The sequence below is a fragment of the Podarcis muralis genome, chromosome 3, assembly GCF_964188315.1.
Source record: "Podarcis muralis chromosome 3, rPodMur119.hap1.1, whole genome shotgun sequence".
NCBI classification, from domain to species: Eukaryota; Metazoa; Chordata; class Lepidosauria; order Squamata; family Lacertidae; genus Podarcis; species Podarcis muralis.
This window is the reverse complement of record NC_135657.1, coordinates 40,243,129-40,258,612: the sequence shown is the minus strand read 5'-3', so window position 1 is coordinate 40,258,612 and position 15,484 is coordinate 40,243,129. Positions and strand designations below refer to the sequence as shown.

Here is a 15,484-nt window from a genome sequence, read left to right as displayed (position 1 = left end):
GTGTGTCGGGCGGCCATAAAGAGCTAATGGAGGATCGCAAATCAATTAGCGGGGGTCGCGCCAGATCAATATATCATTTCGCCACAAGTCATTGTCTTTAAAAAAATATCAAAGAGAAGTAAAGATGATGGTGCTTTTGCTGCTTAATTTATATTAAAATTTTCTGTCCAAGCTGATATTGGCATCAGTCCCAATGCTCATGGAGCTCAGATGCTGCAAGTTATGCAGGCCCAGTGAACCAAGGTGCAACCCATGTCAGGTTTGTTTCTTGTGAATGAAGTCTTGTCCATTAGCACAAGTGGGGCACTTCCCTACCAAGCTGCCCTCAGCCAGCCCCCACCTGCCTGCCTCCTTACTTACACCCAGTCCAGGCCATGGAACTAGCTGTCAGCTTCCTCCTCTTCAGTCTCAGTGTTTCCTTTGTAAACTCAGCAGGGAGAAAGAAATGGACAAAGTCAGAATTAATTAGCTCCATTTTTCATTGGCTATCTCCCCCTACTGTCGACCTTCCTGCCTTTTATCTTCCAGTCTGAATGGGCACCAGCCTCCACCATCTGAGTGAGTCATGAATGGATCGCCAGAGTGAGCCCATAGCTGCGTACCCAGAAAACTGGTTTACCACTAGAGAACCAGATTCCAGTGTGACAACAGCAATAGTCCCCAAAATAAGTGGCTGGGCTTGAATGAACTGGCCCTCACTTTATTCATTGGCTTTGGTACAACACTTGGAGCCTAATAATAATAATAATAAGCTCCTGTTTAGCATTTATATAACACTTTGGAATGTTCAAAGTGTTTTGTATACATTCTTATCGCAACTTTGTAAGGTAGGTCACGATTCTTATTCCTGTATTGCAGATGGCAACTTCAAGAGAGGTAGCTGTGTTAGTCTGCAGCAGCATGAGTGACAGGTCTGACACACTGTAAAGACTCACACATTTATTATTGTGGCCTAAGTGGACTGGAATACCCTTCATCATCAGATGTACCCTCATCCTGCTCCGCTCCAGTCAATATGAAAAATGGTGCCAGGGGTAAGTCTTCATAACTCATTATCAATTGCTTACTTTTATTGTAGCCGTAAAGAGTTACAGGGGCCCTCTGTCTAGGGTGACACCCATGAATTACAGTGTTCTAAACCAAGCTGTGCAGTAACTTATTTGGATAATAATGGTAGTCTCCTTAATACAACAGATATGTAGAGATTTTAGATCCTGTGTTGACAAACAGATGTGGGTTGAGTCCTAGTGCATTTTACTCAGATTAAAACCATTGTAATTATGGACCTAATTTAGTCATGGCCATTAATTTCAGTGGGTCTTCTTTGAGTTTGACCAACATTGGATACAATCCTATGTTGTTTATCTCCCTTCCCTATGTTGCCCCGGTATGTGACTTGCTGCCACTTTTACAGTGCATCTTTTGTTGCTCATATAGCTGAAGACCTTGAGCCCCGGTCGGCAACTAGCTTTATGGGAGGCCCACTTTGAAGAAGGGATAGCAGGTGGTCTGTCATCTCCCAAAGTGGGCTGCCATTCCCACGATAGTTTCTTGTGTCTGGTTTATCAACTGGGGGACCAGCTGACACACTTCAGGGGGGGGGTGTCAATGTAGCCCTACATCCTCCAATTGTTTGCTTGTTTATTAAATTTATACACCACTCTTCATTCAAAGATCACAGGGTGGTGTACAGTAAAGGTAAAGGGACCCCTGACCATTAGGTCCAGTCATCGCCGACTCTCGGGTTGCGGCGCTCATCTCGCTTTACTGGCCAAGGGAGCCGGCGTACAGCTTCTGGGTCATGTGGCCAGCATGACTAAGCTGCTTCTGGCAAACCAGAGCAGCGCATGGAAATGCCGTTTACCTTCCCGCCGGAGCGGTACTTATTTATCTACTTGCACTTTGACGTGCTTTCGAACTGCTAGGTTGGCAGGAGCAGGGACCGAGCAACGGGAGCTCACCCCATCGTGGGGATTCAAACCACCAACCTTCTGATCGGCAACTCCTAGGCTGTGTGGTTTAACCCACAGCGCCACCCGCGTCCCTGTGGTGTACAGTATAAAAGCACAAAATACATGGTATAACACCAACAATACTAACCCTGCCTCTTTTGCCTATAGTGTTTTTTATTAACAGTCCTGAACAGCTCAGAATCTTACCTTTTAGAGCAGGGCCAACTTCAGCTCTGTAGGACCTACTGCTGTATGTATGTGTCTTTGTGTGTGCTTTACTATAACCTTGAGGCCTGCCGATTGGAGCATGGTGTAAAAGACTTGTTTAAGAATTCTGAGCCCACTTTAAATGCCTGGCAGAATAGGTCTTCAGCTCATGCCAAAAGATACTTAGAATTGGCCAAACTTTGGGCAGAGGAGGGAGAAAGGTATTCTACAACCAAGTACCATTGCCATGAAAGCTCTCTGGCAAGTTGTAGATCCTCTGAACTCATGAAGGGATGGCATTACCAAGAAGGCAAAAACTAGACTTAAATTCATTTTTTCATAGACAATGTGGTTGGAACAGTACAAAATATACAAAAGGAGCATGCTCCCTGCTCAGTCTAAATAAGAGAGCAGCCTAGAACGGCATACTCACAGGGTATGTCTATGCCCAAGGTAAATAATTGTAGAACAGTTCAGTCTGATGAATTGTACTGGTGCTTACAGAAGCCCAAGCCATGACAAATCTGTTAGAACATAGTCCATTGACTTACTTAAGTTCTATTGATGTCAAGGGTAGAAAACAGTTCTGTTCATTGGTTTCAATTGTATATTTATCCATGTGATTAAAGCTATAATCCTATGCACACTTACTTAGGAGCAAGTCCCGATGAATTTAATGTGATTTATTTCAGAGTAAACATTCATACACTGGTGTTGCATACTGCTTTCAAGGAAATCAGTGGGATGAGAGGTGCTTAACTTCAGTTGTATTGTGCCTCATCACACATTAAGGTGCCATTTTTGAGGTAAATGAGCACCTTACATTTTCTGTGTTATCTTAATCTGGGAGACTATGGAGCACATGTAATGCTGGGGAGGGGGAAATCAGGAAGCTGATGGAGGAAAAAGCATTGAAAATAAAACATTCCTTCTCTACATGTCTTTCCCTAGGCAAAGATGTGTCACATGTTTTGAATGTACTTGTGAATTCTGTCTTGCCTGCTAAGCGACAAAAGCAGAAATCTGTACTCAGCATGCTAGCATCCTCTTGTTATTGGATATGGGGTTAGATATTATTTCTCGGTTTCTAGTCTTTCATTATAATCTACATTCTCATCATGGAAAGAGGTCTGAGAACTTGTGGGTGAGAAAATGGAGTCAGTAAACCCTTGTTTCAAGGCTTTTGAAGTCTGCAGGATTATATGACTATCTCCGTTCATTTCAGTGGTTGGTGAAACAGATTTTTCAGAGGCTGAAAAAATCTTCCTGCTTTTCTGATGTCTGATTAGAATGGATTGTGCAGATATTTATTTACTTCATGTTTCCATTCCCAGTTCACCATCAGACCCCAAAATATGTCTGAAATGTGAGGTCTCTGATAGCAGACTAGGCTCTACTTATTCGACACTGAATTTGCTCTTGGAAACAGGAGTTTGAAGGGTACTGAGTGATCATAAAGAACGCCACCATGCTGCACATTCCATGCCTACGCAGGAACTGCAGAATTACATTCTCTTAAGTATTGTCCAGACGTTGGAATCTGTTAATGTCTGCAGATTGCACTATTGCTTCCAACCTTTAAAAAGTTTTGTTACAATGTAGGCATTGCTTGTTATTATAATTGATCTAGCCCTTAATAGGTTGTTTACAGTATCTCTAATGCATCTTCATAACAATCCTTTAAAGTACCAGCAGGTGGATGTTGTAATGGCTTAGGTAGCCGCTGCCTGCTGAAGCTAAGTAGGGTCGAGCCTGGTTAAACAATCCTTTAAAGCAGCTTATTAATATTCTCTCTAACAGAAAGAGAACCCAGGCACTGAGAGTACCATTTGCCCTATAAACACCAGAGTGTTTATAGCTATGGCTGCTATAGCACTTCATCCGTAATCATTGTATGACTAAGCTGTTCATATTTTAGTTCATAGCTATTAAAAACTTCTGCTAGGATGCTTCCATATTTAGAATCTTCGACGCTGCTGAAACATTGCTTTTCCGGACTTAACTGGAAGCAGAATCAACACAGCAGTTAATATAGTGTCCTGTTATCCAGCAATGTTCATCCCCATGGCTGAGATTATTTTTACAATGTTTACACGTTATAATGGTTACACAGTCTGCAAAGCCCTCTCTAACTTTAAATAGAGCTGATGTCCTTGCCATTTTACCTCTAATTGTTTCCTGTTTGGTGTGGTCACACTGTTACTGATGTATTGCCCTTTGAATAGTTAGTTCCTGTTCCCTTCAAGCTCCCATTTAGAGATCACCCTTCTGAAGAAAGTGAAGAAATCTTACACCCAGAACCCATATGTGTGCATACAGTGCTCTAGCACCATGTCACTGACACAGTCAGCTTTGAACTTACTTGCATACTGTAGAATGTATTCTCCCTTTCATATTCTGGTTGAGGATGAATGCTAGTACAGAATTTAGAAGTCTACCTGAATTGAGTTTTTTGTTTGTTTTAAAGGAAAAGCAAATTCCCTGTCTCCATGAGAAAAGAATAGAGTCACACACAGTCTGAAGTTCTGGTTTTAAATGTAGAACTCAGACATGATTTTCTAGGGATGCAGAGTAGTGTTGCTTTGACATCTGGCCCAATGGTTGGGAGCCCTTTATACCTAGCACTGGATATAAGAGTGGCAACCAGTTCAATTTACTACCAGAAATGTCAGGAAGGACTGCTTGGGGACTGATGCCCCTTGCTTAATGCTGCTACCAATTTGTCTGCAGTCCTCTGCCCATACCTCCCTCCTTCTTCAAGTGCCTTATTCTACTCCCCCATGGCAAAAAGTTCCACATTCTTTAAAAACCAGAGCAGAATAAATTATGTAAAATATGATAAGCTTGGAAGCAGCCTGTTTCATTCCTTCAAGAGTTTGGGGTTTTTTTGGGTTGGTTTTTTGTTTTTAATTAAAGAGCACTGAATACCAGACAGACATCTTGAGCTATGAGAAAAGCACATGTCTGGTTATAAAAGTTGGACAGAGAGAGCTACCTCCCACTTCTACATGGGGACAGAAATCTGATATTCATACTATGTTGGGATCAGAAATATGCCACTGCTACGCCGACTGGCAAAATAGCCACCATATTCAATACATGCTCAGCCCAGGAGAGAAGGAGAAAAATACACAAGTGGAGAAAAAAAACCAGCATCCCTGGAAAGAGGGCCAGCCCTACCATTTGGTAGGTGGCTGCCTCAGGCGGCAAGTGATGGAGTGGTGAGAGGACAGTGGTGACAGCCTCACCATCTGCTCCTTCTGAGTTCTCCTTGCTGTTTCCATGTATTGCTGGACAGAGCTGTGTGTGCTACAGCTACTGCATCACCTAAGCTAACTGACTGCCCTCGGGGGTGGTGGAAGATAGCAGACCAGTTGACTTCTGTATGTAAAAAGGGGGTTGGTACCATGTTGTCCTTTGCTTCACGCAGCAAAATATCTAGGGCCAACCATGCCCTGGAAACTGCCAGTGCCCACCAAGCAGGGCACCAAGCAGGGCATTTGTCCCCCACAAATGAGGGAGCCAATGAACTCAAGATGACAGGGACATACACACCCAGCACATATCCCTACACACATCCACAGCACACATCCACAGAAGCAACACATGCTGCCCTGGCTCCATCGATCCCAGTAGCACAACCAGCAATGACCCTGCTATGGCTAGTCCTTACATATGCCTTATAGGTAGGAGTTAGAATTCCTATCTTTTCAAGAACTTTTTCAGAGCTCAAGGCACAAAGAGGAGGAGAGAGAGCTCATGCAATGCTGCACCTACAGAGCTCCCTGAGCAGGGGACCAGCAGGAAGCACACACAGCTCTCCTGTGAGAAGGGTTCAAGATCTACCCAGGGAGGAAACAGTTTTGCCTAGCAGCCCAGGCCAAGGACAGACCCAAACTGGAAATGTGTCTCACTGAATAAGCCGTGGGGCTAGGAAGCAGGAGGGTGTGTTTTGCCTCAAGTGGCAAACGGGATGCATAGGCCCTGAATAAGAGTGAAACACCAATGGTAGCTTGGAATTACTGTGGCCTATTCAGATGGAGTAGAGGGAAAATGAAGAAGGAAAAGTTGAAAGATGAATACACTATAGAAACCATAATCTCAGGGTTCCTCCCTTCCCCTTTTATTGGCAAACTGTGGAACGGTCTGGACTTGGCTGAAGAGTTGTTGCTGCAGAGAGAATTCATTATGAGTTTAATAAGAATTCTTCAAATGTTTCAAACCCCAGTGTTAATCTAGCACATCAAGGCTGAGAACTGCATAGCTCAAAGCTGAACATAGAATCCCAGTAAGCAATTCCAGTCCTCTGAGAGCAGCTGGATCAACACATTAGCAATGAATCATCAATTCTGCCTCTGATTTTCTCCCTTATTAATGAAAACATCCATGTCTTTCCAAGTTTACATAATCTGGGGTCACGTGGTTACTGCTGACAAACAAAAAAACTCTTCTAAGACCTCATTAGAGCAAGACAAATGTATGAATAGACTATTTTTGTCCATTTCATTCCCTGGTCAGCAGCTGATTTGGCTGGAAGGCCACTTTGGCTGGGGTAGTGGCAGGCTAGGTCTCCAACTCCCTTTCTCCCAAAGATCCTCCTGCCAAGTTCTAGCACTCCAATGTTCACCTCTCCACTCAATTTTCCATCTCTTGGTTGGCAGCAGGGGGTGGGGACTGCATTTTGCCCACGGGCCTGCAGCTGCTAACCACTATACAGCAATGCTTGTTCATGCTGATCACGCTCCAGAGTACAGTAGTTGGAGTCATCATTATGAGTTAGAAACACAGTATGAAATTTGTGTTTCTTTCAGGATTCATCTGAAAATTCATAAGCACTTAATGTTGGGTTTATGCCCATTTAGTACCTCCAGCACTGAGAATAAGGGGGTGTTAAAGCACAGCTTTATGCAGAGTTGGGCTGTGAATGCTCCAATACTGTGGGAGTTCCTTCTCCCTTGGTAGACACCAGACTTGGTAGCTGGTAATAGATGAGGAAGGACTATTGGTGAAGGGTCATATAGCTCACTGGTAGAGCATCTGCCTGCTTTGGATGCAGAAAATCCCAGGTTTAATTTCCTCATCTTTAGGTAGGGCTGGGTATGTCTTCAGTTTGGAGCTGCTGTCCAGTAGATGATGCTGGATAGATGGACCAATGGTCTGAGGAAACTTCCAGTGTTCCTAAGCTTGGCTGAAGCAGTTGCAAGAGAAGCCTATTAATGGTATTTTCCTAATTATAGCTGCTTCTCAAAGGTCGATTGAATCATGACATTTACTAGAATGAATAATAAACAGCTTTATGGTCTTCCCAATCTCATATCTAAGGGATAACTTCTGGGGGAAATACATTGGCCTAAATACACACACACACACACACACACACACACACGAAAAAAACAACAACCGGGGCTCTTAACTGTTAGAGAAGCAAGGTGCATAGTGTCCAAATAAAATCTTTAAACAGTTATAAAATAATTTTATAATTATATGATGGGGTGGGGGAAACAGCCCTATGTTTCAATGACTACACTAAAAATGAATATGATGACACACATGACATACATGTACAATACACAGCTCTGCAAGAGAACTTTTAGGACTCTGAAAAGCTATTGGTAGATGACAATGGAATGAGCTCTCAAACCTGCTACCTTGAAATTATGGTCTCTTGGTGACCTGGTAGTAAGCATGTGCCATTAGGAAAGTACTGCATTGTTCATGTAACACATAATCTGCCCAGGTAATACAATGTAGGAAGCTAAGGCCCTACTATTGTGTATGTGTCATTCCCCCTCCTGGCACTGATAATAGCATCACAAGGCATTTCAGATTGTCTGTTCTACTGGAGTCTGGAGCACGAACCTGTCAGCAAAATTTATTGGAAACTGCACCACATGGAACTCATGGAATTTCCTGTTCCTCTTATGAGTTTTGCTCTCCCGGATTTAAAAACATTGTACTTAAGGTAAAATGGCTTTAGTCAACATAAGTGCTACAGGTAAATTCTACTTCCACACACTCTGGAAAAAAATACAGCCTCTTTCAACAATGTAACAGATATAAAAATAAAAAGGCCAAGCAATGCACTTTTAGATGCTGACTCAGTAATTTACTAGTCATTATGGAACATCAGAGAAAAGTTCAATCATAAATGTTGGTGGCAACAGATAAAGGAGCCCCCGTCTGATTGAGAAGGAGAAACTGGACTGGGGAGATGCAGAAAGGTCTACCTTGGCATTCCTCAGAAGCTAATCAACAATGGTGGAGAAGTTGCCCTGAAAGACAACTTGCCCACCATCCTATCCACAGCTGCAGGGAAGTCTGAATGTGTACACATCCTCGTTTTACTATAGCTAGAGGCTACAGAGCAGACTGATGTCCTGTATAAACAGAACATACAACTGAGAACATACAACCCCCCACAAAAAACCCCAGACATGTAGGGATTCTCAGTAGACAATTCAGTGTGGAAAGTTTGCACTCAAAGCAAAGCACTTGAAAAGCACTTCTCTGTGCACAGGACCTATTTCCAACTTTAAATGTGTGGTATGACTTAGGCTGCATCAACAAAAGCATAGTGTCCGTATCACAAGAAGTCATAGTTCCACTGTATTCTGAGCTGGTCAGGCTGCATTTGGAGCAATGTGTCCAGTACTAGGTGCTACATTTTAAGGAGGACATTGGCATCCTGGAGAATGTCCAGAGGACGGTAACCAGGATTGTGAAGGGCATGGAAACCAAATCATATGAAGAGTGGCTGAAAGATATGTTTAGCCTAGGGAGAACAGAAGATTAAGCAGAGACATGATAGTTGGCTTGAAATAGCTAAGTGGCTGTCACACAGAAGATGGAGCAAACTTGTTCTCTGTTCCTTCAGAGGACAGAGCCTCTAATAGGCTATATCTACTGTTAGTCATACTCAAAGTAGACCCACTGGAAATAATGGACATAGCTAATTTAGAGTCTACTTGGAGTTGAACTTGGATAAAACCTTATGAGTGAAAGTTGCAGGGAAGCATACTTTGGCTAAACATAGGAGAAACTTCCTAATGGCATGAGTTGTTCAATAGTAGAGCAAGCTGCTTCAGGAAGTGTTAAGCCCTCCTTTGCTGGAGGTATTTAAAAAGAATTGGGACAACCATTTATCAGGGATCCTGCATTGACCTCCAAGATCTCTTTCAGCTCTACAATTTGATGAACCCAGTCAATTTGAAACTAAAAGGACGCATTCTGTGGCCATTCCTACAAGTATGTCTCTGCAAATGGAATTGCAAGTGTATTAAAGGATTGCTCCTTTATCCAAAACAATTCAGAAGCAGAAAGGTAGCTCTGCAAAGCACAATGGTTCCAGAGCATGGCCTGAAGGCACAGGATTCAACAGCCTTGCTCTATCTGGTTAGTGTTTGAACGGAGGCCATGCGGGAACCTTATGTAGGCCACTTTCCATTCTCTCATGGAGACATAGATACAAATGAAATGAATAAATAAATCATGGATGTCCTAGATTTCAGAACACCTCTGCTTTGTGACCCTTTTCTGAACACACACCACATTTCTGGAGTGTTCCTTTGGCAATGTGAACATGCAACAATTATGACCAATAGCAACACTGTCTTACCTATTAAATTTCCAATTACACTTGTCTGAGCTACTGTATTAGGAACGTGTGAATGACTGTGTGACTTGTAAGCATGAAACTTGTCTAACCTTCACCTCGCTCTTTAGATTATGCACAGAGAGGAATAAAAGTTCCAGTGCTTTCTGAAATAAAAGGTACAAGAGGTGCTAGATAAGAACAAAACAATGTTTAAAAAACCCAGAATCCCAATATCAGGGGATAGTGGAAGGTACTGCTTTAACCATGTATTTGGTGGTATTTTACAGCTCAGCAGTCCAAATTCACATAAAGTGAATATTCCTGACCAATGTAGATATATTACTGGATGCCATGAATCACTGTTTACTGGACATTCTCATGAAATATGATACATTTCTGACTCATTTTTAATTCCCTCGCCAGTATAAGTCATAAAGTAATATGAAACTATAGGCTACAGGTACCCCAAATTGAGTTCAGGGAGGACTATTTTCTGTTTTTACCTCTCTCCCTCATGCACATTTCTGTTTTACCTCTCTCCCTCATGCACAGGCTCCTGTGAGAATGCTATTTACCATATTTTTCGCTCTATAGGACGCACTTTTTCCCCTCCAAAAATTAAGGGGAAATTTGTGTGCATCCTATGGAGCGAATGCAGGCTCCTTTGCTTCAGCAAGACTCTCCTGGCTTCAGCAGAGAGGGGGAGATGCGCAGCGCCCCTTCAGCCAAGCGGGAGGGGAAATGGAAGGGGCTCCATTTCTCCTGCTGCTTTGCTGAAGGGGTGCTGAGCAGAGAGGGGGAGAATTTTTTTTCTTGTTCTCCCCCTCTAAAGCAAGGTGCATCCTATGGTCTGGTGCGTCCTATAGAACGAAAAATACGGCAGTTCTCTTCAGAAATTACCCTTCAAGTATTCAACTGAGTTTGGTGAAGGTGCAGAGGGGAAATCAAGTGGCTCTGTCCTACCTGACTTCTGCACATCAAGTGAAGGTTTGAAGGGGATCCTAAACACATTGAATCCTTCCTTTCAACCTTTGCTGAAGGCCAAGGGAAACAGCCAGTGGGCATCAACATGTTTGGGGAAGGGGTGGGGCCAATGGACACACTTCCCTTCTATGCAGTCACTGAACATGTGGAGGCTAATTTCTGAAAAGTCTTTTCTGTTGCCGTGCAGTATCATGGCACAATATTGTTATGGTTTTGTGGGGGGCCATGTTTCCCTAAATTTCTGGGTGCCAGATCCTCCTCATAATTCCTGGATTTAGTAAAAGTTAGAATTAATCTAGGTTTGATTAAATGTTGCCAAACACAGAAACTCTCTGGATTTAATTATGCTAACAAGCTAAGCCAGTTTGGCAGAGCTAGCTGGATAATTGTAGAGTTGGAAGGGACCCTGAGGATCTTCTGGTCCAACACAGAAATATGCAGCTGTCCCATAGGGGATCAAATGGCTGGCCTGTTACGTATTTAGTGGTCTGTGTTTGCCTGAGCTTGAGTCTGGACTAAGGATTCTGAGCTCCTGTGTTCTGATTTGATACATATTGTTCAATCACAGAACATTTCCAGATTTGGGCCTTTGCCATTGGCCCTTGAACTTTGAGTTGTGATTTGCAGTTTGGAAGTTTAGATAGCCAATCACGTTGGGAGTGGGAGTGGCCCAGGCTTTCAGAAATGTATATAAGAAGTTGCTTTGCCTCTGTTTCCCAGTTATGTAGTTCAATAAAGGTTCTTGCTGTTATCACTGTGTCTTGCCTCTTGGGAACCCACCTACACTTCATGGCCTACCAAGGAAACCATCAGAGGGCAAGACTGCCAGGCAGAGGGGAGGGGAGTGGGACCCCTTCTTTGCTGGGTGCTAGTGGGCAGAGGCAAAGGCTAAGATTAGGGTTCCAATTCTGAATGCCATAGGCAGGGAGGAAGTCCTTGGAGTTGGTTAGCAGCAAGAAGGAGGAGAGGCAGAACTCCATGAGAGCTGGGGATGACAGGCTGGAACAAAGAGACACACAGGGTGGCTGTCTTTTGAGTTCAATGTTGTCCTTAAGGGGGAAGCCAGATCTCATGGGATGTGATTGCTCTGCAATCCCTCCATCTAGGTGCAGGTTGTGTATACAGATGTGTAAATAAAACCATATATCATAAAGACAAGGGACGCGGGTGGCGCTGTGGGTAAAAGCCTCAGCGCCTAGGGCTTGCCGATCAAAAGGTCGGCGGTTCGAATCCCCGTGGCGGGGTGCGCTCCCGTTGCTCGGTCCCAGCGCCTGCCAACCTAGCAGTTCGAAAGCACCCCCGGGTGCAAGTAGATAAATAGGGACCGCTTACTGGCGGGAAGGTAAACGGCGTTTCCATGTGCTGCGCTGGCTCGCCAGATGCAGCTTTGTCATGCTGGCCACGTGACCCGGAAGTGTCTCCGGACAGCGCTGGCCCCTGGCCTCTTAAGTGAGATGGGCGCACAACCCTAGAGTCTGTCAAGACTGGCCCGTACGGGCAGGGGTACCTTTACCTTTACCTTTTATCATAAAGACACCAGTTTCTGCTGTGCCCATTTTTTGAAGGAAACCTGAACCCTCAGTAAGCACTTGGAACACCCAGAATCTCACATCACTCAGAGGGGGGTGGCATGTAACTATATTGTTGTGCTCTTTGAGCAGTGAGTACTTCTCTTGGAATAGTGCAAGGTTACAAGGGTGCAGGTCTTTTCCTTGTGGAAGAAGGTGGCAGGAGGCTTATAGGTGTTTTGTAATGTTTGCATGTATTTACTAATATACAGGTTGGGCATAGGTGGAGACACAGTTTAAATATTCCAACAGCCCAAAGTAGTTTTGTTTTGTTTAATTCCGGTTTAGGATTATTGGATTAAATATTCTTAGCAACCATTTTTAATAAGTGAGAGGAAGTGCGGGATCATGGCTAAGTGTGTACACAGTGACATGGGAAGCACCTCCTCTTAGCCATGAACTTGTTAGGTGGCTTTAGGCATATCCAGTAGGATTCTCCCTTTCTCTGCTGTCACCAACATCCATTCCACCCAGCTGAAAGTTGGGACTGTCTTGTTTTTATTGAGCTTATGTAAGTCACCCTGAAAGCCTTTTCACCTAGGATAAAACTTCCTTAAATAAATGAATATATTACTGCCTCCACTCCTGCCAGACCAGCAGTCTGGCAATCAGTTATTATTGTGTTTGTTTATTTATTACATTTGCATCTCATGTTTCTTCAGTCAAACTTAAGGTGGCATGCATGGGGTTACCAGACCGTCTCCTATCCTGTCACTGACCAAGTTTTGTTCATCTTTACCTTCAGACCAGAGTCTTACCTGGCTTCCCTTATGAGGATGTTGTAAGAATTACCAAGGCAATGCATATAAAGAGCTTTGGACATTTGAATTCTGCTGCATTTATTATCACCATCACGGAACTCTTTCAACAGATGAGAGTAATCATATGCAGAAAGCCCTATAATTTGGTTGTGATGAGTACCTATCATGCTTTGTACATTTGCTTGTGAATTGTGTACTTGTGCTCTTATCTTAGATGCATGAACATAGCCAGAGAGCACTAGCATCCATCAATAGGAGTCAACATGGATGGAGGAGGGAATTTTACCAGCTCCACTCAGCAGATTAGCAGTTTGTAGGTGATGAAAGCCAATTATCACATAGCGACTGATGCAAGAACTTTCACACGTTCACATTATAAAGAAATAGCCATTATCATATATATATTATACTGTGTGTAACTACTCTTAAGGGTTCATCTTTTTAAAAAGCTGATGCAAGAGCAGGTGGATTAAATTAAATAAACTAAATGCAATCTAATTAGCCACCAGATTCACAAAACAACACAAAAATTAGGATGCCCTCATTGGACATGAGATATTATGTGAACCCAAGCAGTTTTGTTTACCCAGTCTAGACAGGACCACAAAGAAGTACTTCATTGACATAATACAATGGTAAGAAGTTTGGGTAGAATCACTGATGCCAAAAGGAAGAGGCATTAACAAAAAAGGAACAAAGAGAAATGGCACTAAGTGCTGCTGAACATCAAATGGACTGGGGCAGGGAAATAATGAATGAAGATTACAGAAAGGAACAGACAGCTGTACTGGGTGTGATAGTCTTAGCCCTTCAAAATGCAGCCAGCCCACTTTTTATATATGAGAAGCAAAGCTTTCTTGAATCCTTAAGGTTGCCTGTCTTAGAATTAAGTATTAGAATTTCAGGTCCAGCAGATTAACATACCGACTGCAGCAAGATGGAAGTGAGTCAGTCTTCAAGTATTTCTGCACCTAAACAAACAGATTTTATTTAAGAAAGAAAAATATTTTTCACTTCCATTATAAATGGCAGGGATGTGGTGGCTGAGCTCTATCTACATCATAAGCCAGGAATCTGTCATTGGAATGGGACTAGGGTTACTATGCACACTTTTGTCTTGGAGCTAGTCCCAGTGAGCTCAGTAGGACTCACTTCCTAAACATGCATAGGATCGCTCTACATGAAGTGCAAACAGGGCATCCTTCACCAGCCTGGTGCTCTCCAGATGTTTTGAACTACAACTCCCACCAGGCCTGAGCAGCACATGCTGACTGGGGCTGATGGGAGTTGTAGTCCGAAATATATGGACAGCACCAGGTTGGTGAAGGCTGAAATAGGGTGGAAAACATGGGACCAGATCCAAGCGGTATTTGAGGTCACACATATCAGGCAGCTGTCCATCACTTTTGTACAAACATAAGGTGCATCACATGCCGTCTGGAAAAACAATGAGTAATAAGGCTCATTGTACCCACATATATTTAAAAGAAACACAAATCCTGAAATATTCCCGGGACATCATAAACCCAAAAGTTCCATTGAACTCACCAATAATCCTTGGCTGTTACATTTATCCTGATGCAGTAACAGCAAACAACATTTTCAAGAACTTCAGAACTCGAGATGCTCAGCATTGCTGAGTCTAAACAAACAGCATTGATTAACATTCTCTTTCTCTCGTCTGGGCTATTTTGCTTCAGAGACGTCACTGTTAAAGTTAATAGCTTAGCAGCAAACCACATTTAAGGGAATGCCTGGCATTAACAGTTCCAGGCCCCAAACGAGATGCTTTGTGGTCAATTAAGCAATGCATATTATATCATATAGAGGCATGACTAATACTTGAGGATTAGTGCAAATCCCTTTCACTCACGCGCTTCCTGCTAAAATATGTATTCCTGCCCTACCATACCACTAAGATGGGCATCAGCAAAGATAGGCAGTCTAGGCTGCAAACAACCCTCTGCATACTTACTGAGGAGCAAGTCCAATAGAACTCAGTGCGAATTACTTCCAGGTAAGGGTTGGCCTTTTAGAGACATCAGATGGTTACAACGGAGATAAGCCTCTTAAGAACACTAGAGGAAAACCCTTTCCAGGCAATCAGCTTAGAGTACAATAAATGCACAGACACTACTCATTTATTGCATGGGATTAAGACATAATGATACTGAGCATTAGTATAGTACTGTTGAGTATTGAAAATGTTTCACATCCTACCTTAACAATCTTTTCAACGGGCCAGTAAGGTAAGTCCATATTTTTATCTTCATATTGCACCTGGTCCAAATGCAGCATCCAGAATGGCTTTTAGTGTTTGCTTCTCAGAACATACCACACCAACGTCGTTTGTATTGGCTTCTGATTCATATAAGGGCAAAATCCCAAGAGCTGCTGGCTATTATTGCTAAACCCTTA

The 15,484-nt window shown here is 43.1% G+C and overlaps 1 protein-coding gene across 1 annotated transcript in view; it reads left to right on the top strand.

Moving 5' to 3' along the window:
• Window positions 1-916: 916 nt before the first annotated feature.
• CDC42EP3 (CDC42 effector protein 3) overlaps window positions 917-15,484 on the top strand; it is a 61,518-nt gene continuing 46,950 nt past the window's right edge. The window contains exon 1 of the mRNA XM_077925694.1: window positions 917-1,034. The gene's annotated coding sequence lies outside the window, so the exon portion shown is untranslated. The remainder of the gene's footprint in view (window positions 1,035-15,484) is intronic.